A 26571-nucleotide genomic window follows, 5' to 3' on the forward strand; every position below is an offset into this window, starting at 1 on the left:
AAAAGGTAAAGTGGTTATCCACTGGCTATAGGGTGAATGCACCAATTTGTAAGTCGCTCTGGATAAGAGCGTCTGCTAAATGACGTAAATGTAAATGTCCTATCACTACAGCTCTTAACCAGGAAGACCAGGGATGGTCTGAGTGTTACATTGACTGGCTACAAAGGAGGCTAAGCAGAAGTACAGTTGAGGCTATGGGAGGGCGTGTGAGGGGGAGTCAAGTCTATCTGTCCAATGCACATGATACACAGTACAATGAAATGCTGACTACAGGTTCACCTCTCAACAATGTGACATAATAATGTTGTGCTGATGACAGGTTCACCTCTCAACAATGTGACATAATAATGAAATGCTGCAATCTCATTGGAATAAAAATGTAGTACATTTAGCAGAAATATAAATACAAGGCACTCAACTCATTTAAAGTAGAATATTACAGTAGGATGTTTACACAGGATGATATTTGCACAATAAACCTGTTTTTTTAAGCACTACGGCAAGGGATCTTACCTCTAAACCCCATCATACCCCCCTTAGTGAACTGAGAGTCACCTCTACCTTTGACCTTACCCCATAAACACAGTAATTATTTGCGTGTGTGAGTGGGCGTGTATATTAGCCATGCCAGAATGCTTCTCTCCCTGTGGTGCCCTCTCATCCTAACCTGAGCTGACATCAGGAGGGGCACGGCAGGGGTCATAGTAACATCCAATGGGAGGAGGGCCACAGCAACATTGTGACAGGCTCTGTCCAATGGGAGCAGGGCATGGCAGGGTCAGGAAGTGTTAAAGCTCTCTCTCGCTCTCGCTCTCTCTCTCTCTCCTCTCTCTCTCTCTCTCTCACTCTCTCTCTCTCTCTCTCTCTCCTCTCCTCTTCTCTCTCTCTCTCTCTCTCTCTCAGCAATGCTGTGGAATCATTCTTCTTTTAGATATAAAAATGGAAGCTTCAGTACTGACAATTATAAACCTACACAGAACCCTATGGAAGACAGTAGCATGGTTTCCAGTTTCCACAACTGGGCTCAGTGCTTACCAGAGAGACTCCTCCTCCTCCTATTGATGTGGTCTCAATCCTCTTGGTGTTCTGAGCTGTGTTGTAACTAGTTGCGATCTGTTGAGGAGTGGGTGGTACTGTAATCTGTGTTTCTCCTCAGGGCCTGGCTGGTAACCAGAGGATCAGTCCGTGCTCCACCCTGAACCAGCAGCACAGCCTCCCCCCCGGCCGGCTCCCCCTGCTCCACCCTGACGCCCGGCGCTGATGTGCCATGCCCGGGGATAACCAGGGTAACAAGGACCAGGCCTACGGGTCCGTCACAAGCCCCACCTCCACCCTGGAGAGCCGGGACAGCGCATTATCGGTGAGGGGGATGGACCATATATACACACACATATGCACATCATCAGAGATGCACACACGCATACACACTCAAAACACACATACACACACTTAGAACACACACACACACTTAGAACACACATACACACAGAACATACACACACTCAGAACACACGCGCATACATACTCAGAACACACACACAGACTCAGAACACAAAACCCTGTTTATTCCTTAGGGAATACAGTATATCAGAGAACAGTATATCAGAGAACAGTATATCAGAGAACAGTATATCAGAGAACAGTATATCAGAGAACAGTATATCAGAGAAAAGTATATCAGAGAACAGTATATCAGTCGCTTTTCATGTGTCATATACTACAGACATTTACATGATTGGTTGTGATGTTGTGTCATCAAGCATGGTCGTAGCAGAGGCAACCCTAGCCCTTGATCATGACTCTCAGTTCCATTATATTACACATAAGAGTCATTGGACGAAGGCATCTTCTTTCTGTATGGGGGAGTTTTGTTAAGAGGCCCGACGCTCGGTCTGAACATTAACATGCAACACTTATCTTATGTAGCAACATTTGAAATTGTGTTTTTTACATTGGATAAAAGCAGAGACACAGAGCTACAAAATGGTATATCATACACTGCATTTAAGGGAACAATGGGAAAGTAATTCTGCTTTGAATGTTGATAAACTTGTAATCTCACTTTTGAGAAAATGGCCTTTGAATGTTTTGGTACCTGCTGGAGAGCTCTTCTTTATCTACATCCATTCAGCATCGTTCACACCCTCTTAAGCTTTAGCCCCACCCATCTCGTTTCGCTCTCGAAGCGTTCAGAGCGCACACTGGACGCTCTGGCCGAGGAGAAGGGTTGATCCGAGCGTTCTGACCTCACAATGTCAGTCAAGCACCCAAGCTAACTGGCTAACATTGGCTAGCTCGCTAGCTACTTCCAGACACAAAATTGGGATTATGGCTAATTGTTTACCTCTGGATAACATGAAAACAGCCTAACCAGCTCTGCTAGGGTGAGTAAAATGGTCAGTGGGGTGTTTTCTCATTGTTTTCATGTTATCCAGAGCGTTGCTGACTGTAACTGTGCTGCTGGCAACAATTTACTTACGCTTTTTGGCAACGTTTTTTGACACCGGCTATATTCAGCGGGTGTTGTGCGTTCATAAAATAATCAGTTATTCTGCACTCTGGCATACTCAGACTGAATTTACGAATGCACCCAAAATGGTTACTTGCATTGTGGAGTCTTGTTAAGACATGTAGCTAGCTAGCTAGGTAAACAATGAACCATAATCCCAACTCATGATGTTACTACCCTGCATGAATCTGCAGGTAGCTAACCAACCAGGTTCAATGTTAGCTAGCTAACATTAGGCTATAACTAGCCAAGCAAATGGCTCTGAGTTACGAATAATACGATCATACACGTAATGTTAACTAGCGAGCCAGCCAGCTAACGTTAGCTAGCTAGTTAAACAATGAACCATAATCCCAACACATGACTTGACTAACCTGCATGAATCTGCAGGTAGCTAACCAACCAGGTTCAATGTTAGAAAGCAAATGGCTCTGAGATATGAATAATAAGATCATACACGTAACGTTAGCTAGCGAGCCAGCCAGCTAATGTTAGCTAGCTAGCTAACAGTACACTTTAACTTGAAATTAAACCACTTTCTGTCTAAATTAGAAACGTGTAATATCTAAAATTGTAGCTAGCTAGACTATCTTACCCATATACATCATGGATAGACGCGTCTTCCTGTCACGGATGCCATGGTTGCCCTTAGTTTGAAGATGTAATCCGGAGACAGGTGTTTTCTCCATCTCTTTAGCTATCATTCTCTAATTCACTGATTTCAAAACTCGATCCTCCAGAAAGTGGAGAGCAACACTTATGAAGCTCCACTACACGATACATTTAAAAAAAAGCAGCGTTAGACAGGATTACCTACACATACTGACCAGCTCAAATAGACAGAATCGTGCTATATGGCAGACCAATCCAAACCACTCTCTCAGCATGTCTAGCCCACTCATTATCTCAGCCAATCATGGCTAGTGGGAAGGTTGCTGTCTTTTTGCTGTGGCTTAACCAACTAGGCTCGTAATTTAACAATTGTATTCGTATTTACAGATGGCATATAAGTTTGTTATTAAGGCACATGAAAGTTCACATGATCCAGAAGGCATTTCTGCCAAAAAACGCATTTTGATTTTTTTTAAAGAGTTTACGTTCAAATGGCTCTCCTGTGAAGTAGTGACCCACGACATATGCCTAGTTTCCTGAAACGAGTCACGTATTGGGCTAAGGCAACCCTTCCTTCCCTTGACTCTGACCCCTCTCCTCTACTCCCGTTGTTCCTTCCTTCCTTCCAGCCACCCTGACTAGCTACTCGGAGAACGCTGAGCGTGGGGGTAAATACGGTGATGGGGGTTTCTCGCGGGGCAGTAACCTGAAGCTGTGGCAGAGCCAGAAGTCTGGTATGGATTCGTTCCTATACCGTGTGGACGAGAACATGGCTGCCTCCACCTACAGCCTCGACAAGATCCCAGAGAGACACCTGGACAGCATGTCCGCTCACTCCATCCCTCTGTACCTCATGCCTCGCCCTAACTCTGTCGCAGGTGAGTCCCACCCTCTTCCTCTCTCTTCCTGTTTGGTCTGCTCCTACACATACAGTTGAAGTCGGAAGTTTACATACACCTTAACCAAATAAATCAGTTTTTCACAATTCCTGACATTTAATCCTAGTTAAAATTCCCTGTCTTAGGTCAGTTAGGATCACCACTTTATTTTAAGAATGTGAAATGTCAGAATAATAGTAGAGAGAATGATTTATTTCAGCTTTTATTTATTTCGTCACATTCCCAGTGGGTCAGAAGTTTACATACACTCAATTAGTATTTGGTAGCGTTGCCTTTAAATTGTTTAACTTGGGTCAAACGTTTTGGTTAGCCTTCCACAAGCTTCCCACAATATGTTGGGTGAATTTTTGCCCATTCCTGACAGAGCTGGTGTAACTGAGTCAGGTTTGTAGGCCTCCTTGCTCGCACACGCATTTTCAGTTCTGCCCACAAATGTTCTACAGGATTGAGGTCAAGGCTTTGTAATGGCCACTCCAATACCTTGACTTTGTTGTCCTTAAGCCATTTTGCCACAACTTTGGAAGTATGCTTGGGGTCATTGTGCATTTGGAAGACCCATTTGCGACCAAGCTTTAACTTCCTGACTGATGTCTTGAGATGTTGCTTCAATATATCCACATCATATTCCTTCCTCATGATGCCATCTATTTTGTGAAGTGCACCAGTCCCTCCTGCAGCAAAGCACCCCCACAGCATGATGCTGCCACCCCCGTGCTTCACAGTTGGGATGGTGTTCTTCGGCTTGCAAGCAACCCCCTTTTTCCTCCAAACATAACGATGGTCATTATGGCCAAACAGTTATATTTTTGTTCCATCAGACCAGAGGACATTTCTCCAAAAAGTAAGAGCTTTGTCCCCATGTGCAGTTGCAAACCGTAGTCTGGCTTTTTATGGCGGTTTTGGAGCAGTGGCTTCTTCCTTGCTGAGCGGCCTTTCAGGTTATGTCGATATAGGACTCGTTTTACTGTGGATATAGATCCTTTTGTACCTGTTTCCTCCAGCATCTTCACAAGGTCCTTTGTTCTGGGATTGATTTGCACTTTTCGCACCAAAGTACGTTCATCTCTAGGAGACAGAACGCGTCTCCTTCCTGAGCGGTATGATGGCTGCATGGTCCCATGGTGTTTATACTTGCGTACTATTGTTTGTACAGATGAACGTGATACCTTCAGGCGTTTGGAAATTGCTCCCAAGGATGAACCAGACTTGTGGAGGTCTACAATTTTTTTCTGAGGTCTTGGCTGATTTCTTTTGATTTTCCCATGATGTCAAGCAAAGAGGCACTGAGTTTGAAGGTAGGCCTTGAAATACATCCACAGGGACACCTCCAATTGACTCAAATGATGTCAATTAGCCTATCAGAAGCTTCTAAAACCATAACATCATTTTCTGGAATTTTCCAAGCTGTTTAAAGGCACAGTCAACTTAGTGTATGTAAACTTCTGACCCACTGGAATTGTAAACAATTTTTGGAAAAATTACTTGTGTCATGCACAAAGTAGATGTCCTAACCGACTTGCCAAAACTATAGTTTGTTAACAAGAAATGTGTGGAGTGGTTGAAAAACGAGTTTTAATGACTCCAACCTAAGTGAATGGAAACTTCCGACTTCAACTGTATATCCTACACATATATCCTAACCTAGGATGTTGACCTACAGCTTAACCTTGACTGTGACCTTATGCAGTGTCCTTCCTCCCCATGTTTGTCTAAACAAGAACATGATGACAGTCTCTTTCTCAGCATAATGCTCTATTGTTTGATTCCAGGGAAAACATGTTTATTTGCATGTTGAGTCTGCAAGTCTCCCTAGTGGCGCAGTGGTCTAAGGCACTGCATCACAGTGCTAGCTGTGCCACTAGAGATCCTGGTTCGAATCCAGGCTCTGTCGTAGCCGGCCGCGACCGGGAGACCCATGGGGCGGCGCACAATTGGCCCAGCGTCGTCCAGGGTAGGGGAGGGAATGGCTGGCAGGGATGTAGCTCAGTTGGTAGAGCATGGCGTTTGCAACGCCAGGGTTGTGGGTTTGGCCAGTATGAAAAAAGTGTATAATGTATGCACTCACTAACTGTAAGTCGCTCTGGATAAGAGCGTCTGCTAAATGACAACAAAAAAAATCAAGACTTCTTAAAACTCCCTGATAAGCAGAGTACATAGTTATTTCCTTCAAAGGCTTTTAGCCAAAACACATTGAGGAGAAGGGAATGTTACGTAGAAAATTGATATGCATATTTAATTGTGACAATTATGGCATGCCTCAAATAGCTTATTCCCCAAAGTATGGCTAAATGTATCTTAAAAATGTCAGTTACATACCATGCTGCCTTTCCTGATTGATCATATTATATTATTGTCCTGCTATTCAGAGCAGAGGCATTCATGGAAGATGAACTGTATTATTGCCTGCCCTACAGTATTGCAAAGATGCAGTGTAGTTCCGGCTCTATTCATTTACATTACATTTCCATTTCCAATGTCAATACTAACATACCACTTAGCCCAGGATATTGCTAATTGTTAGAAGTGCTAGAGTAGATAATGGAACAGTTTCTGTTGCTAAAAGGAGTAATCAGTTCTGAACTGCTCTCTATGCAGACTCTGTTCTGGCCGTTCTGACGCCCTTGGTGAGACAAAAAACTATTCCGCCCTCCTCCCTTGCAAAACTAGAATAGGGTAGCCTACACTGTAGGCCGCAATGGAATTGTATGAATGCCCAACCATGTGGTAGGCCGACCGTTTGTGTAAAACAGGCTTTATTGGTCCTGATTCCTGTGACTAATCAATTATAAACTCAGAATATCAGCTACCTAACTTTAGCCTATTTGAGAATCCATGTGTTTATACAGTGGGATTTTCTTTTTCACTATGATGCATTTCATAAAAAATTTACCAATAGAAACTTGAAATCACTGATTATCATGACAATTTAGCCACGGGGTGAAACTCCTGGACAGCAGTTGTGAGTAGCCTGATTGTCCATTCCATATTGACCATTTTACTTTGACCTGTCCTGTTTTTAGGATATATTGTTTGTTAATATGTCACCCTGGAGAGGTGCTCTGGGCATGAACAAGCTAAATATTCGTTTTGACAAAGGGGGCACTGCTTATCACGGGGCGGCATCAGCGCTCACCTAAATAGCCAATATGCCACTGGGTGAGATAATTGTTTGAGGTGCTATGTGTTGTTGGAGGTGCATGGCCAGTCAGTCAGGCTCCCTAATCCTGCCTGATGGGCCGGCCTTGTCTCTATGCTGGTCATCCTGCCTGATGGGCCGGCCTTGTCGCTATGCTGGTCATCCTGCCTGATGGGCCGGCCTTGTCTCTATGCTGGTCATCCTGCCTGATGGGCCGGCCTTGTCTCTATGCTGGTCATCCTGCATTAGAATGACCAGCATATTGACAGGGCCGGCCCATCAGGCAGGATGACCAGCATATTGACAGGGCCGGCCCATCAGGCAGGATGACCAGCATATTGACAGGGCCGGCCCATCAGGCAGGATTAGGGAGCCTGACTGACCAAGATGCACCTCCAACAACACATAGCACCTCAAATAATTATCTCACCCAGTGGCATATTGGTAAGAAGGGATGCATTAGGAAGAAGGGAAAGAGGGAGAAATATCTCCTCTGCAAAGGGGAAGAAAAGCGAGGGATGGGAGAAAGGAGAGGGAGAGAGAGAGGGGGCCGTGGATTGGCTGTTCTACCACGGCAGAGGAACATCAAGGAGAGAGAGAGAGAGAGAGAGAGAGAGAGAGAGAGAGAGAGAGAGAGAGAGAGAGAGAGAGAGAGAGAGAGAGAGAGAGAGAGAGAGAGAGAGAGAGAGAGAGAGAGAGAGAGAGAGAGAGAGAGAGAGAGAGAGAGAGAGAGAGAGAGAGAGAGAGAGAGAGAGAGAGAGAGAGAGAGAGAGAGAGAGAGAGTGCAGGAACTGTCTGAGAAGATGAAGGGAGAAGAGAGGAGGAGGTGGAAAAGGAGGAGAGAGGGCGGGATATACTTTACCTAATGAGAGAGAAGCCTGTTGGGATAGTGTGAGCGGGTAGGAGGGAGGAGAGAGAGGGATGGAGGGAGGAGTGAGAGGGATGGAGGGAGGAGAGAGAGGGATGGAGGGAGGAGAGAGAGGGAGGAGAGAGAGGGATGGAGGGAGGAAGGAGTGAGAGAGAGATGGAGGGAGGAGAGAGAGGGAGGAGAGAGAGAGGGATGGAGGGAGGAGAGAGAGGGAGGATAGAGAGAGGGATGGAGGGAGGAGAGAGAGGGAGTAGAGAGAGAGGGATAGAGGGAGGAAGTAAATCATAAAGGAGGATTCCTTTTATTTCTGTTTCAGTCATCTCAGTAGTATTTTAAGGGGCGTACAGCAGAAATGAACAGAAACTTCTTATTGAAAAATTGACATTCTCATCAAACTCTTTGGCCTTGGAGACCAGACGAATTAAACATAGTCAGTTACCCGTCAGGTTTTAGACCATGCCATTCTTTACCATTTTCACATCTGTAGATATAAATAATTTATTCTGCGTCCCAAAATGGTGCCCTATGGGCCCTGGTCAAAAGTAATGCACTAAATAGCAAATAGTGTGCCATTTAGGATGCATCCTCCATGTAGTAGTTCTGTCTGATGGTGACCTGAACCAGAATCTTACAGGAGACGATGAATATGGCGATTCTCTTTTAAGCCCATTCACCAAGCTTAATAATGTCAAAATACGTTTAGTACTTACCAAAGAATGGAGTTTCGCTGAGCAACTATCGTCATGACTAGGTTGGTTTGTACTTCCAAAAAAGGTCTAAATAAAATCAATCTATTGTTTCACCACAATATATGAAATGCAATAATGTAAGTAGACAATATAGGGTATGTTTTTACAGTGATTGTATATCTCTAGATAGGCTGAGGGATTTTATTTATTGGAGGTGCAGAATGCATGCGCACTTGGTCAAAAACAATACTTAGATTTTTTCCAGACAAGGCATTTTTTCTGTTGCATGTAACTTTTTATTTAGACCTTTTTTGGAAGTACAAACCGACCGTGACAGCAGTAATGACGATAGTTGTTCAGCGAAAGAGTGTGTGTGGAGTGTAGGAAGATCATGTATTATCGCTCCCAATCCCAGGTTGTATAACATTTTGTCCCAAATGGCACCCTATTCCCTACAGTACATAGTGCACTACTTTTGACCAGAGTCCTATGAGCCCTGGTCAAAAGTAGTGCACTCAATGATGTAAATTAAGTTATCCCTGTAATGTAGACGCAGGGAGTCAGGAAGCAGGTGGAGAGTTTAATATAAACGAACACGTAACGATACAAAAACAAAGAGTGTGTCTGAACATGGAAACAGAGACTATAATGCCTGATGGGAAATAACAATGGAGTGCTATCTACAGTGCCTTGCAAAAGTATTCATCCCCCTTGGCGTTTTTCCTATTTTGTTGCATTACAACCTGTCATTTAAATGGATTTCTATTTGAATTTCATGTAATGGACATACACAAAATAGTCCAAATTGGTGAAGTGAAATTTAAAAAATAACTTGTTTCAAAGAATTATAAAAAATAAATAACGGAAAAATGGTACGTGCATATGTATTCAACCCCTTTGCTATGAAGCCCCTAAATAAGATCTGGTGCAACCAATTACCTTCAGAAGTCACATAATTAGTTAAATAAAGTCCACCTGTGTGCAATCTAAGTGTCACATGATCTGTCAAATGATCTCAGTATATTTACACCTGTTCTGAAAGGCCCCAGAGTCTGCAACACCACTAAGCAAGGGGCACCACCAAGCAAGCGGCACCATGAAGACCAAGGAGCTCTCCAAACAGGTCAGGGACAAAGTTGTGGAGAAGTACAGATCAGGGTTGGGTTATAAAAAAAATATCCGAAACTTTGAACATCCCACGGAGCACCATTAAATCCATTATTAAAAAATTGAAAGAATATGGCACCACAACGAACCTGCCAAGAGAGGGCCGCCCATCAAAACTCACGGACCAGGCAAGGAGGGCATTAATCAGAGAGGCAACAAAGAGACCAAAGATAACCCTGAAGGAGCTGCAAAGCTCCACAGCAGAGATTGGAGTATCTGTTCATAGGACCACTTTAAGCCGTACACTCCACAGTGCTAGGCTTTACGGAAGAATGGCCAGAAAAAAGCCATTGCTTAAAGGAAAAAATAAACAAACACGTTTGGTGTTCGCCAAAAGGCATGTGGGAGACTCCCCAAACATATGGAAGAAGGTACTCTGGTCAGATGAGACTAAATAATATCTCTATCTATAATATCTCATCTATAATATCTCAGTCTATAATATCTCCATCTATAATACCTCTGTCTATAATAGTTCCATCTATAATACCTCTGTCTATAATATCTCCATCTATAATATCTCCGTCTATAATATCTCTGTCTATAATATATCTGTCTATAATATCTCCATCTATAATATCTCCGTCTATAATATCTCCGTCTATAATATCTCCATCTATAATATCTCCATCTATAATATCTCAGTCTATAATATCTCTGTCTATAATATCTCCGTCTATAATATCTCAGTCTATAATATCTCTGTCTATAATATATCCATCTATAATATATCTGTCTATAATATCTCTGTCTATAATATCTCCATCTATAATATCTCCATCTATAATACCTCTGTTTATAATATCTCCATCTATAATACCTCAGTCTATAATACCTCAGTCTAAAATATCTCTATCTATAATACCTCAGTCTATAATACCTCAGTCTATAATACCTCTGTCTATATTTGCCCTTGTAAAGGGAGAGGGATATTAGGCGGCATCACATTTTAGAGGAGATAATAGCATTCAGTTTATTTCTGAAATGCGTTGTGGGATAGCTGGCTGGACTGTGGAGGTCTCAGGCCTGGCCTACTGCCCAGCCTGGCTGTATATCAGAGAGCAGTGATGTTCCTGGACCTGTGTGTCATCACTGGGTTGTCAAAGCAGGAACATACACACACACACACACACACACACACACACACACACAGGGTGGTAAAACAGGAAGTGTCTGATTTAGCTGCCATAGATTACAGCCGGGCGAGGTCTCCACCACGCTATTCAGCTCAGGGGGGTCATTTCATCACGATGACTCCTCCCCCCTCCCTGCGTGGTTTACTATTAGGCTGCACATTAGTACATCTAATGTTACTATCAGATCCCGTTGAGGCTGTGGTCTGACATTGTTGTAGACATCCCTTATAACTGACAGTTCACTGAGTCATAAAGATGTCCTGTTCTGACTGGCTTTGAGGCTGCAGCTTCCACTAGTTCCATGGAACAGCCATATTGCATCTCTCCCTTCCACCCTCCTCTCTAACCTTTACTGTGAACTAACTCACTCAGGCTTGACAGCCAAACCGCCTCAGGATGCTTGCATGAGCTAATATAATGCTGTATGTGATTAAAAGCTAACAGCTTCTTTCTGTCCTCTCCTCTCCTGTTCTGTTTCTTTCTGTCCTCTTCATACACATCCACCCTCAGCCACCAGCTCGGCTCACCTGGAGGACCTGGCCTACCTGGATGATCAGAGACACACGCCGCTGCGCATGAACCGACAGAACACACACACCGGGCCAGGACGCGCTCAGACCCACCACAGAGGTAAGACAGGAATACTATAGCCCTTCAGAAGAGACAGGTCCCAAATCATACCCTATGCTCTATATACTGTCGTGAACATAGGACTCTGGTCAAAGGCATAATATAGGGAACTGCCTAATCTGCAGATATAACAGACATGGACAGACACCTCTCTCCTCAATGAGTCCAGTGGCTCAATCTGCCCTGTGTCATCATGACATGGGCTGCATCCCAAATGGCCTCCTATTCCCTGTATACCTGGAGGTGTCTGTGGTGGGGGGGGGCTATGGGCTCCCCCCTAGCCACCTCTAGGCCTGGTACTCTCAGAGGTCCACAGCCACTTGTTTCTCTCCTCTCCTAAGTGCAGCCGAGTGTGTTTACGACACCTCCTTACCTCTCACAGAGAGCTAGAGAGAGAGCGGGAGGGAGGGAGAGAGAGCAAGGGGGAGAGAGAGAGGGGGGAAGCGAGAGATAGAGGGAGGGGGGAGAGAGAGCGAGAGTGGGGGAGGAAGGGAGAGAGTGGGGGGAGAGAGAGAGAGTGGGGAGAGAGAGTGTGGGGGGAGAGAGAGAGTGTGGGGGAGAGAGAGAGAGAGATCAAATTGTCTGCCACAAAAGTAGGTGTGGTCGCGACTTAACATTGCTTATATACTATAGAGGGTTGTTGTGCTAGTCAGATGGTAACCAGATGCTGAAGTGTCCTCCTGCTTCACTTCTTTAGTTTAAGGTTGTTTGATGCTGTCAGGGAAATCAAGGGACTGATGCTGTTTTAAGCCCAGTGAGTGAGTCACAGTGACAATAGTAGGTAGAGAGAATATGTGTCCCAAATGTCACCCTATTTAGTGCACTACTTTTGAACAGGGCCCTAGATAGATAATAGTGTCATTTGGTAAGCAGCCGAGGTAGCTTAGCTAGAGGTGGTGATGAACCTGGTGGTACAGGCAGGTTCACTTTCTTAGATTGCCACCCACTCATTTTAGACACACACACATGCTATACACACACTAACACACACAGGCACGCACACACGCTAGCACACACACACGTGCCTGCAGCCACACACACACACACACACTGTGTGGAGTAAAGAGTAGATCCCCTGGTCCTTCATATGGAGCAGACTGAAGTACCACTCTTCCTCTCCTCCACTCCTCCCTCCATCCTTTCATCCTCCCCTGCTCTGAGTCATCCTCACCTGGTGAATAATTAAAGTGTCTGAGTGAGCCTCTCCGTCTGACTAGCCAGGGGGGAGGAGAGGTAACACAGTGATACCTCTCTGTCTGACTAGCCAGGGGGAGGAGAGGAAACACAGTGATACCTCTCCGTCTGACTAGCCAGGGGGAGGAGAGGAAACACAGTGATACCTCTCCGTCTGACTAGCCAGGGGGAGGAGAGGAAACACAGTGATACCTCTCCGTCTGACTAGCCAGGGGGGAGGAGAGGTAACACAGTGATACCTCTCCGTCTGACTAGCCAGGGGGGAGGAGAGGAAACACAGTGATACCTCTCCGTCTGACTAGCCAGGGGGAGGAGAGGAAACACAGTGATACCTCTCCGTCTGACTAGCCAGGGGGGAGGAGAGGAAACACAGTGATACCTCTCCGTCTGACTAGCCTGGGGGGAGGAGAGGAAACACAGTGATACCTCTCCGTCTGACTAGCCAGGGGGAGGAGAGGAGGAAACACAGTGATACTTAGGCCTATACCACTCACAGCCTTGCCTGAGCAGGGAATGATACAGCACCATCTACAGAAGCCCCCACAGACACAATCCTGGCCTGGAAACAGCTCCCTGCTCCCTCCTTACTGCTCACAACATGGCAGCCATGTTTCTAGGATTTTATCACCTTGCAGCAGACAAACAGAGGCTCTATGACTTACAGTTGAAGTCAGAAGTTTACATACACTTAGGTTGGAGTCATTAAAACTTGTTTTTCAACCACTCCACACATTTCTTGTTAACAAACTATCAAGCTCCTTCTGTAACACACACACACACACAATTTGTCCTGTGTTCTCCCCAGCCCTGAGTCATGGTCTGTCTAATGCTGATATGTCGCCTGCCCTGAACCTTACTGCATTACAATAGATGGATCTGGAGATTCTGATGGAGTCAACGCCTCTATTTTATTATATCATATTAGTTGATATCTGATGCTGCAGTCTCCTCATGCAGCTCTCTGTACCAGGGTTGAGGCCACTTCTATATTCCAGTTTAGGGCTGTGTCTCTTTGGCTGCACAATTCATTTAATTCACATTGAAATCGCAAAATTTACTGTACATGTGCAATATCCGTATTGCAAATATTTTGAACCGCCACTGAGCTGCGTGTAACGTCCGTTTTGATAGTTTACTCTGTTCCTCGTCTCTCTCCCTCTCTCCTCTTGCGGCTGCTTCCCAAACACACAACAAGTCCCGCCCCCTGTCACTCAAGTAGCTCAGTTCCTCCTCCCCGCTGTTAGATTCACTATAAGTTTGCATGTTGTTCTGTTAGGTCAAATGCAGTCAACAGATTGTTCCAAACAAGAACGATGCTGCTTTGCTTCTTAATATAAATCATTCTATTTATATTCCAACCGTTCACTCAAGTGTTTTTATCTACACTCAGTGGCCAGTTTATTAGGTACACCCATCTAGTATTGGGTCGGACCCCCTTTGCCTCCAGAACAGCCTGAATTTGGGGCATTGAAACGTTGCTCAATTGGTATCAAGGGACCTAACATGTGCCAGGAAAACATTCCCCACACCATTACACCACCTCCACCAGCCTGTACCGTTGACACCAGGCAGGATGGGACATGGACTCATGCTACTTATGCCAGATCCTGACTCTGATATCAGCATGATGCAACAGGAACCGGGATTTGTGGGACCAGGTGATGTTTTTCCACTCCTCAACTGTCCAGTGTTGGGGATCGCGTACCCACTGGAGCCACTTCTTCTTGTTTTTAGCTGAGAGGAGTGGGCTTATCATCGGTTTGATCGTCTGCTGCAATAACCCATCCATGACAAGGACCAACGAGTTGTGCATTCTGAGATGCCGTTCTGCACACCACTGTTGTACTGCGCCGTTATTTGCCTGTATGTGACCGGCCTGATAGCTTCCACAATTCTTGCCATTCTCCTTTGAATTCTCATCAACTAGCTGTTTTCGCCCACAGGACTGCTGCTGACTGGATGTTTTTTGTTTGTCACACCATTCTCGGTAAACCCTAGACACTGTAGTGCGTGAAAAGCCCAGGAGGCCGGACGTTTCTGAGATACTGGATCCGGCGTGCCTGGCACCGACGATCATACTACATTCTAAGTCGCTAAGGTCACTAGTTTTGCCCGTTCTAACGTTCAATCAATCAGTAACTGAATGCCTCGATGCCTGTCTGTCTCCTTTATATAGCAAGCCACGGCCACGTGACTCACTGTCTGTAGGAGCGAAGCATTTTCGTGAACGGGGTGGTGTACCTAATAAACTGCACTGTTGGAGCTAGGAACACAAGCATTTCGCTACACCCGCAATAACATCTGATAAATATATGTATGTGACCAATAGTCACTAGTCAAATCGCAATCTAAATATGTGGCCAAAAAAAATACACAATTAAATATTGTGCAGCCCTATTCCACTTCTTCGTTGGAATTGGAATTTCTGTTATTTCCTGAATTGAAATGTAATTGACCTTTGACCCCAACCCTGCTCTGCACCACTAGCATCATGCACATGGCTGCCAGATTCCATTCTGTTATGCTCTTCGTTCCCCTGTCTGTTCTCTCACTGCATCCTCTCTTCTCTCACTTCTGTTTTTCTCAGCTTCTGCTAACAACCATGCCTGGCAATCCCAATCCTGTAAGTTTACTTTACTTTCGTCTGATTACATGTCTGGTTACATGTCTGGTAACATGTCTGGTAACATGTCTGGTTACATGTCTGGTAACATGTCTGGTAACATGTCTGGTTACATGTCTGGTAACATGTCTGGTTACATGTCTGGTAACATGTCTGGTAACATGTCTGGTTACATGTGTACCCGCCTCAGCACTACAAGTGGATTAGTTACACATGTTAGTGATGTTGTTTCAGATAACACAGCTAACTGTAAAGTTAAGAGAATCTGTCCTGAGAGACACAGAAGTAGTACTCATGTTCAGATGTTGTCCTTCTTTCATCTCCAGACATATTCGAGTCCAAACATCATTTCCATCCTTTGTTTTTTAATGCTACACGTTCAGATGAAGAAAGATGTTTATCTAATGACTCCCCCTAGTGAGGAAAAATAATATTATTTGTGTTAGGACAGGTTTTATGTGTAACAAATAAATACTTCCCTTGAATCCCTTCTCTGCCACATGGTTACAGCAGTAAGAGGTCGTCCAGGGTTGGGGAATAACAGATTACAAAAAACAAACTGTAATCCTTTACGTTACCAGCAAAAATATTGTAATCAGGTTACAGATACTTTTGAAAAACGAGATTACTTCTAGGATTACTTTTACATTCAGAAAGGATGTTTGCAAATGACACATTTCTGTTTTCTCAATGACATTCAAATGTACACTGAGAAACTTTGAACTAATGGGAATCCATAATAAACCCCAGGAAGAGTAGCTGCTGCCTTGAAACTAATGGGAATCCATAATAAACCCCAGGAAGAGTAGCTGCTGCCTTGGCAGGAACTAATGGGGATCCATAATAAACCCCAGGAAGAGTAGCTGCTGCCTTGAAACTAATGGGAATCCATAATAAACCCCAGGAAGAGTAGCTGCTGCCCTGAAACTAATGGGAATCCATAATAAACCCCAGGAAGAGTAGCTGCTGCCTTGGCAGGAACTAATGGGGATCCATAATAAACCCCAGGAAGAGTAGCTGCTGCCTTGAAACTAATGGGAATCCATAATAAACCCCAGGAAGAGTAGCTGCTGCCCTGAAACTAATGGGAATCCATAATAAACCCCAGGAAGAGTAGCTGCTGCCTTGGCAGGAACTAATGGGGATCCATAATAAACCCCAGGAAGAGTAGCTGCTGCCTTGGCAGGAACTAATGGGGATCCATAATAAACCCCAGGAAGAGTATCTGCTGCCTTGGCAGGAACTAATGGGGATCCATAATAAACCCCAGGAAGAGTAGCTGCTTCCTTGGCAGAACTAATGGGGATCCATAATAAACCCCAGGAAGAGTAGCTGCTGCCTTGACAGAAACTAATGGGAATCCATAATAAATACAAATCTACATATCTACATAGTGCAGTGATGTGAATCACACTGCTGCTCTCTCATTTAGCTATTTGTGCCTTACAGATTGTTGTGGATGGCTGTTCACAAATGTATATGTATATTTTAACCCAATAATGGCTGACTTGAAGAAGTTTAAGCTACCTATCAAATCATTGTTTTTGCAACCAGTGGAAAGCCAACAGTGGCTCAGTGATTCTTGAAAGACGGTACAATCTCAAATATTTGTCTTAATATTACAAAATGTTAAATATATATTTTGATACCAAAGTATCAGCTATCACAGTAAAGGAACAACCTTTATATTTAATTTTTTATAAAATGCAACTCCCTATAGCTCCCTACAGCTCCATATAGCTCCCTATAGCTCCCTATAGCTCCATATAGCTCCATATAGCTCCCTACAGCTCCCTATAGCTCCATATAGCTCCCTATATCTCCATATAGCCCCCTATAGCACCATATAGCTCCCTATAGCTCCATATAGCTCCCTATAGCTCCATATAGCTCCCTGTAGCGCCATATACCCCCCTATAGCCCCCTATAGCTCCCTGTAGCTCCATGTAGCTCCATATAGCTCCATATAGTTCCATATAGCTCCCTATAGCTCCATATAACTCCCTATAGCTCCCTATAGCCCCCTATAGCTCCATATAACTCCCTATAGCTCCATATAGCTCCCTATAGCTCCATATAACTCCCTATAGCTCCATATAGCTCCCTATAGCTCCATATAGCTCCCTATAGCTCCATATAGCTCCCTATAGCTCCATATAGCTCCATATAGCTCCCTATAGCTCCATATAGCTCCCTATAGCTCCATATAGCTCCCTATAGCTCCATATAGCTCCATATAGCTCCCTATAGCTCCATATAGCTCCCTATAGCTCCATATAGCTCCCTATAGCCCCTATAGCTCCCTGTAGCTCCCTATAGCTCCCTATAGCTCCATATACCCCCCTATAGCCCCCTATAGCTCCATATAGCTCCCTGTAGCTCCATATAGCTCCATATAGCTCCATATAGCTCCATATAGCTCCCTATAGCTCCCTATAGCTCCATATAGCTCCATATAGCTCCCTATAGCCCCCTATAGCTCCCTATAGCCCCCTATAGCTCCCTATAGCTCCATATACCCCCCTATAGCCCCCTATAGCCCCCTATAGCTCCCTGTAGCTCCCTGTAGCTCCATGTAGCTCCATATAGCTCCATATAGTTCCCTATAGCTCCCTATAGCTCCATATAGCTCCCTATAGCTCCATATAGCTCCCTATAGCTCCATATAGCTCCATATAGCTCCATATAGCTCCTTATAGCTCCATATAGCTCCTTATAGCTCCATAGAGCTCCCTGTAGCTCCATATAGCTCCATGTAGCTCCCTATAGCTCCATATAGCTCCATGTAGCTCCATGTAGCTCCATATAGCTCCATGTAGCTCCATGTAGTTCCTTATAGCGCCATATAGCTCCATATAGCTCCCTATAGCTCCATATAGCTCGATATAGCTCCATATAGCTCCATGTAGCTCCATATAGCTTCATGTAGCTCCATATAGCTCCATATAGCTCCCTATAGCTCCATATAGCTCCATATAGCTCCATATAGCTCCATGTAGCTCCATATAGCTCCATGTAGCTCCATATAGCTTCATATAGCTCCATATAGCTCCATATAGCTCCCTATAGCTCCATATAGCTCCATATAGCTCCATATAGCTCCATGTAGCTCCATATAGCTCCCTATAGCTCCCTTTAGTGCCAAATAGCTCCATATAGCTCCAAAGAGTTCCCTATAGCTCCACCCCTTGACTTATCGAGATATCAAAGTGTCACCAACAAAAATGTAACAATAGGCCTATAGCGAATGCAGCATGTGGCATAAATTTTTCACATGCAAATAACACTTTTCGGTAGTGCTCAAAGCATGCCATTCCATGAGAGCAGCATTTATTTTTCAACACCTCGAAGCAATGAGCCCAATCAATCGGTCGTCCATGACAACAAAATCATAAACAACAAAGTAGGCTAATAAGTCCTTCATTTTTGGGTTATGTTCAGGTAATCCAAAAGTTACATATACTGATTACAATTTTGGACAGGTAACTAGTAACTGTAAGGGATTACATGTAGAAGGTAACCTATCTAACCCTGAGGCGGTCCCATGACAGTCAGGACTCACTGTAGGTCATGAACACTCATGTATCTCAATGTAATGGCAGCATTTCTCTGTAAAATAAAGAGCAACCATTTTAACTGTCATCCTCGCTCTCTCCTTTCTCCCCCTCCAGTGCGGTTTGCCCCATACCGGCCACCTGACATCTCCCTGAAGCCCCTCCTCTTCGAGGTGCCCAGCATCACCATGGACTCCGTCTTCACCGGCCGTGATTGGCTGTTCCAGGAGGTCGACGCCCATCTCAACAGCGGCAAAAACAGCACCAACCGTGGTGTGGTTGTCGTGGGCAACATCGGCTACGGCAAGACGGCCATCATCTCTCGTCTGGTGGCGCTGAGCTGCCACGGAACACGCATGAGACAGATCGCCTCTGACTCTCCGCAGGCCTCGCCCAAACGTAGGCTCAGATACCTACTATTGGAGAGTGCTGTTAACTAATCTTTCAATAAAGTTCCTTAAAACATTTATGTTTACCAAAGCAGAGGTGGCGTGTCCTCTTTGTTATTGTTTGAACCGCAGATATCCCCTTTAAGGTAATACAATAATGGTTTGACAAACATGCCACTGGTAAAACCCTCTTCCTTCTATGCGTCTCCTCAGATGGAGAGCTCCCCCTTACCCAGTCCCAGCCGGCCCATAGCACAGGTACCCTGGGAGGGGGCAGCTGTCCCGGGACCCCCGAGATGAGACGACGCCAGGAGGAGGCCATGAGGAGACTGGCATCTCAGGTAAAAAAATATATAAAACCTCCAAAAAATAGATATTCATTACAGATATCCATTTTGCCTATCAACATTCTAACAACCATTTATTTTTCAGTGGAGTAAACTTGTTAACATTTATGAACCTGTCTAGACTGAAGTTAAATAAGGTATGACGGATGTGTGAGGCGGTGCTTAGTGGCTTCCCTAAATCCCCACACCACTCACATCATCACACCATAGCCCCAGTCTCCACCTCCCTATCCCCTAAACAGGGGTGACACATGCACTCGCCATCTGTAGACCCACCTCCAGCCCCATCCCCAGGAATTCCTTTCCTTCTTAATGTGTTTGAGCCAATCAGTTGTGTTGTGACAAGGTAGGGGGTATACAGAAGATAGCCCTATTTGGTAAAAGACCAAGTCCATATTATCGCAAGAACAGCTCAAATAAGCAAAGAGAAATGACAGCTCATCATTACTTTAAGACATGAAGGTCAGTCAATACGGAACATTTCAAGAACTTTGAAAGTTTCTTCAAGTGCTGTCGCAAAAACCATCAAGCGCTATGATGAAACTGTCTCTCATGATTACCGCCACAGGAATGGAAGACCCAGAGTTACCTCTGCTGCAGAGGATAAGTTCATAAGAGTTACCAGCCTCAGAAATTGCAGCCCAAATAAATGCTTCACAGAGTTCAAGTAACAGACACATCTCAACATTAACTGTTCAGAGGTGACTGTGTTAATCAGGCCTTCATGGTCTGACACCAATGATAAGAAGAGACCTGCTTGGGCCAAGAAACACGGGCAATGGACATTAGACCAGTGGAAATGTGTCCAAATTGGAGATTTTGGTTCCAACCGCTTTGTGAGACGCGGTGTGGGTGAACGGATGATCTCCGCATGTATATTTCCCACCATAAACCATGGAGGAGGAGGTGTTATGGTGTGGGGGTGCTTTGCTGGTGACACTGTCTGTGATTTATTTAGAATTCAAGGCACACTTAACCAGCATGGCTACCACAGCATTCTGCAGGGATACGCCATCCCATCTGGTTTGGGCTTAGTGGGACTATCATTTGTTTTTCAACAGGACAATGACCCAACACACCTCCAGGCTTTGTAAGGGCTATTTTACCAAGAAGGAGAGTGATGGAGTGCTGCATCAGATGACCTGGCCTCCACAATCCCCCGAACCTCAACCCAATTGAGTTGGTTTGGGATGAGTCGGATTGCAGAGTGAAGGAAAAGCAGCCAACAAGTGTCAGCATATGTGGGAACTCCTTCAAGACTGTTGGAAAAGCATTCCAGGTGAAGCTGGTTGAGAGAATGCCAAGAGTGTGCAAAGCTGTCATCAAGGCAAAGGGTGTCTATATTTGAATCTCAAATATAAAATATATTTTGATTTATTTAACACATTTTTGGTTACTACATGATTCCATATGTGTTATTTCATAGTTTTGATGTCTTCACTATTATTCTACAATGTAGGAAATAGTAAAAATAAAGGAAAACCCTTGAATGAGTAGGTGTGTCCAAACCTTTGACTGGTACTGTATTCCTGCAGAAAGCCATTTCCCAGCCAAACTATAGTATTAAATGTTGTTAACTTGATGATAACTCCCTCTTTTCTGCCTTTGTTTTAAGCCCTAGTTGTGAATTAGCATTCTATAAATTGGTTATTTCCTTCCTGCTGTTGCCTTGGTGAAACAGAGGAACAGAGTCATGTTCCCGAGCAGGACACACCTGGCAAAGCTTTCTAACCTCTTTCTTTTTCTCTCCTTTTTCATGGCCTCTTTTCTTTGTGTTATTTGTTTGTGGCAGTTGATTGAGATTGAGACTCATTATTACACTGAGATTATTCATCTGTATTGTGATGATAATCATAGAAACGTTTGACTCCTCTGGATGTCCGTCTAAACATGCAATTAAACAGACACTCATTGACATTTAGCTTTTCTCAACTGCAGGGAGCTCTGAATTATTTAATAGCTTAAAAGTGAAACGAGACGTAGAATGCTTAATTACCCTGCAATCATCCACCATGAACTTGTTGACTCACTCCCAATTGAGTTGTAGCAGCTCTGGTTTATAAAACCCGATTCCCATTGACATAGAAAACAGGGATGTGTTCATTAAGCACCAATCCAATTTGTAAGTCGCTCTGGATAAGAACGTCTGCTAAATGACTTAAATGTCTCCCCCGCTCTATCGCCCCCAGGTGGTGGCGTACCACTACTGCCAGGCAGACAATGCCTACACGTGCCTGGTGCCGGAGTTTGTCCACAACGTGGCAGCGTTGCTGTGTCGCTCACCGCAGCTCATCGCCTACAGAGAGCTGCTGCTCAGGGAGCCACACCTACAGAGCATGCTCAGTCTGCGCTCCTGTGTTCAGGATCCCCTGGCCTCCTTCAGAAGAGGAGTTCTAGAACCCCTGGATGCCCTCTACAAAGGTGATACAACTCTCTGCTCCTATTATACAACCTTAGATAACTATCATAGATAACTCTACTAGGAGTTCTAGGACCCCTGGATGTTCTCTACAAAGGTGAGTTCTGGTCTGCATCGCAAATGGCACCTTATTCCCTATATAGTGCACTCTTTTTGACCAGAGCCCATAGGCCCTGGTTAAAAGTATTGCCCTATATAGGGAATCTCTGGTCAAAAGTAGAACACTATATAGGGAATAGGGTGCCATTTGGGGGTCACACCTAGAACCCCTGAATGCCCTCTACAAAGGTGATACAACTATCTCTACTCCTCGTGACGCAGTCTCCGCTCACATTGATTATACTATGGACATGATCCTCAAAACATACACTACATGCCCAAAAGTATGTGGACTCCTGCTTGTCAAACATCTCATTCCAAAATCATGGGCATTAATATGGAGTTTGCTGCTATAGGATTATCCAAACCCTTTGCTGCTATAACAGCCTCTACTCTTCTGGGAAGGCTTTCCACTAGATGTTGGAACATTGCTGCTGGGACTTGCTTCCATTCAGCCACAAGAGCATTAGTGAGGTCGGGCACTGATATTGGGCGATTAGGCCTGACTCGAAGTCGGCGTTCCAATTCATCCCAAAGGTGTTTGATGGGGTCGAGGTCAGGGCTCTGTGCAGGCAAGTCAAGTTCTTCCACACTGATCTCGACAAACCATTTCTGTATGGACCTCGCTTTGTGCACGAAGGCATTGTCATGCTGAAACAGGAAAGGGCATCAGGCAAGTCAAGTTCTTCCACACTGATCTCGACAAACCATTTCTGTATGGACCTCGCTTTGTGCACGAAGGCATTGTCATGCTGAAACAGGAAAGGGCCTTCCCCAAACTGTTGCCACAAAGTTGGAAGCACAGAATCGTCTAGAATGTCATTGTATGCTGTAGCGTTAAGATTTCCCTTCACTGGAACTAAGGGGCCTAGCCCGAACCATGAAAAACAGCCACAGACCATTATTCCTCCTCCACCAAACTTTACAGTTGGCACTATGCATTCGGGCAGGTAGCGTTCTCCTGGCACCCGCCAAACCCAGATGTGTCTGTCCGACAACCAGATGGTGAAGCGTGATCTCATCACTCCAGAGAACGCGTTTCCACTGCTCCAGAGTCCAATGGCGGCGAGCTTTACACCACTTCAGCCGACGCTTGGCATTGCGCATGGTGAACTTAGGCTTGTGTGCAGCTGCTCGGCCATGGAAACCCATTTCATGAAGCTCCCAATGAACAGTTGTTGTGCTGATGTTGCTTCCAGAGGCAGTTTGGAACTCGGTAGTGAGTGTTGCAACTGAGGACAGACAATTTTTACGTGCTACGCGCTTGAGCACTCGGCAGTCCCGTTCTTTGTGCTTGTGTGGCCTACCACTTCACGACTAAGCCGTTGTTGCTCCTAGATGTTTCCACTTCACAATAACAGCACATACAGTTGACCGGGGCAGCTCTAGCAGGGCAGAAATTTTGCAAACTGACTTGTTGCAAAGGTGGCATCCTATGACGGTGCCACATTGAAAGTCACTGAGGTCTTCAGTAAGGTCATTCTACTGCCAATGTTTGTCTATGGAGATGAAATAGCCTAATCCACTAATTTGAAGGGGTGTCCACATACTTTTGTATATATAGTGTATGTATTCTTGATTTTAGCAATAAAGGTCTGAGTACGTTAGGCAGAATATGTGCAGTCAGATTTTTTGGTCAATATTGACTATTTTCTCTGTGTGTTTTCAGAGAGGAAGATCGCCTCTGAAGAAGACTTGGTCATCCTGATAGATGGGCTAAATGAGGCAGAGTTCCACAAGCCTGACTACGGAGACACCATTGTCTCGTTCCTCAGCAAAACCATCAGCTTGTTTCCCCACTGGCTCAAACTGGTGGTCACTGTCAGGACCACATTGCAGGTAGACACATTAGATGCATTACAGTCCTCTACTGCTCTAATAAGAGGCCATTCAAAATAAACAAGATTAACACTAGCTAGGTTGCTATCCAATTGGCGAAAGGTTTTCATGCGAATATTCTAGAATCCGCATAAAGAAAATATGCATATTTTCCTACCAGTGGTGTGTTGCCACCAAATGGACTTGTTGCTGATAAAAGTCAGTGTGTGATGACGTAGCACAAAATGTACTTTTTTTTGTTTCCACCGCCATTTTGCGCAATATTAATTTTACAGACAAAAAAATCCCACCAGGTCGAATGAACAAATTATCTGTCGGCATTTATAAAATTGTACCGAAACTTCCTGTTTCCATCACAGCTGTGATTTTTTTTTTTATAGGGTGTGACTTTATTTGCATAAAAACTGGATGGAAACGTGGATCCAAAAAATTATAATTTTCTTTTGATAGAGTTGTCAATAGATTGACATCAGTGGAAGATCCAAAATATAGCTTCTATATCTCGTTCCACTATCTACCTCTCTTTCCCTCCCGCCTTGTTTTCTTCTTCAACCCCTTCATCCTCCTCTCTCCTCTCTTCTCTCCTCCTCCTCTCTTCTCTCTCTCTCTCCTCCTCTCTCTCCTCTCTTCTCTCTCTCTCTCCTCCTCCTCTCTTCTCTCTCTCTCTCCTCCTCCTCTCTCCTCTCTTCTCTCTCTCCATTCTCCTCTCTCTCCTCTCTCCTCTCTCTCTCCTCTCTCTCTCCTCTCTCCTCTCCTCTCTCCTCTCTCCTCTCTCTCTCCTCTTTCCTCTCTCCTCTCTCTCTCCTCTCTCCTCCTTCTCTCTCTCTCTCTCTCTCTCCTCCTCCTCCTCCTCCTCCTCCTCCTCCTTCTCCCTCTCCCCTCCCCTACTTCCCTCCTATAGGAGATCACCAAGCTGCTCCCATTCCACCGTATCTCTGTGGATGGTCTGGAGGAGAACGATGCTATAGACCAGGACTTACAGGGTTACATCCTCCACCGCATCCACAGCAGTCCTGAGATACAGAACAACATCTCTCTCAATGGCAAGATGGACAATACCACCTTCGGCAAGCTCTCCGCCCACCTCAAGGCCCTCAGCCAGGGCTCCTATCTGTACCTCAAACTCACCTTTGACCTTATAGAGAAGGGGTACCTGGTCCTCAAGAGCTCCAGCTACAAGGTCAGCCTGCCATTTACACAATGTTGTATTGCCTTAGTTTTATTCTTGTCTTATTCATTTTAGTCTTTTAATTATGTGCCATTTTATTGCTCTCCCTATCTAAGAAATGTGCAATAATAATGACCGACCGATGGATTGATTGACTGATTGATTCATTGATCCCAGGTGGTGCCTGTCAATCTGGTTGAGGTGTACCTGCTGCAGTGCAACATGCGTTTCCCTACCCAGTCGTCCTTCGAACGGGCCCTCCCCCTACTCAACGTGGCCGTGGCATCCCTCCACCCCCTCACTGACGAACAGATCTACCAGGCTATCAATGCTGGCTCCCTGCAGGCAAATACACTTATTACTCAGACAGGAAACTGTTAGCATTTCCTATAGGAAAACATGTCACACTTAGCCACCATGCTAACACTAGCTGTATACCGGATAGCAACAATAGTGCCGGTGAAGAAGAACAGCCTTAGCAAAGCATCTGGGCATGTGCACAGCTAACAAACTAACTTTCTTGGTTTCACCCTCTTTGCTGCAGGGTACGCTGGACTGGGAGGACTTCACACAGCGCGTAGACAACCTGGCCATGTTCCTGGTCAAGAGGAGGGACGGGACCAGGATGTTTGTTCACCCATCGTTCAGAGAGTGGCTGATCTGGAGGGAGGAGGGGGAGAAGACCAAGTTCCTCTGTGACCCCAGGTCAGGGGGTGGATGTGTCTGTTGGGGTGTGGGGGGAGGGGGGGGGGGGGGGGATTCAACCAGGATTTCCGGTAATCATTCAACCAGGATTTCTGGTAATCATTCAACCAGGATTTCTGGTAATCATTCGACCAGGATTTCTGGTAATCATTCGACCAGGATTTCTGGTAATCATTCGACCAGGATTTCCGGTAATCATTCGACCAGGATTTCCGGTAATCATTCGACCAGGATTTCCGGTAATCATTCGACCAGGATTTCCGGTAATCATTCGACCAGGATTTCTGGTAATCATTCGACCAGGATTTCCGGTAATCATTCGACCAGGATTTCTGGTAATCATTCGACCAGGATTTCTGGAAAACCTGAGAATTTGGGGAAAGCTACTGGCACCGTAGTCTTCTTGGAGTTACCGTATCTTGGAAACTGGTCTCTCTCTAGCTAATGGCTAGTGACAATGTACATGATGTGTGTGTGGTATGGTACAGTCATGGTCTGACCTACAGTATGTGTAGCCCTTTACACTCGTACGGGTTGACAATGGCAGATTAGGACACTGATAAACGCCTAAATTGGAACACAGTAACA

The 26571-nt window shown here is 44.9% G+C and overlaps 1 pseudogene across 1 annotated transcript in view; it reads left to right on the top strand.

Annotated features, from left to right (window-relative positions):
• LOC311132020 (protein TANC2-like) overlaps nt 1-26571 on the top strand; it is a 182352-nt pseudogene that overhangs the window by 124156 nt on the left and 31625 nt on the right. The window contains exons 5-15 of the transcript in view: nt 1157-1360; nt 3751-3999; nt 11527-11646; nt 15428-15463; nt 19135-19416; nt 19620-19747; nt 21943-22174; nt 23941-24110; nt 25012-25290; nt 25456-25623; nt 25823-25983. The product of the transcript in view is annotated as a protein TANC2-like (transcript). The remainder of the gene's footprint in view (nt 1-1156; nt 1361-3750; nt 4000-11526; nt 11647-15427; nt 15464-19134; nt 19417-19619; nt 19748-21942; nt 22175-23940; nt 24111-25011; nt 25291-25455; nt 25624-25822; nt 25984-26571) is intronic.

The sequence above is a fragment of the Coregonus lavaretus genome (assembly GCF_964263955.1).
Source record: "Coregonus lavaretus genome assembly, chromosome: 1".
NCBI classification, from domain to species: domain Eukaryota; kingdom Metazoa; phylum Chordata; class Actinopteri; order Salmoniformes; family Salmonidae; genus Coregonus; species Coregonus lavaretus.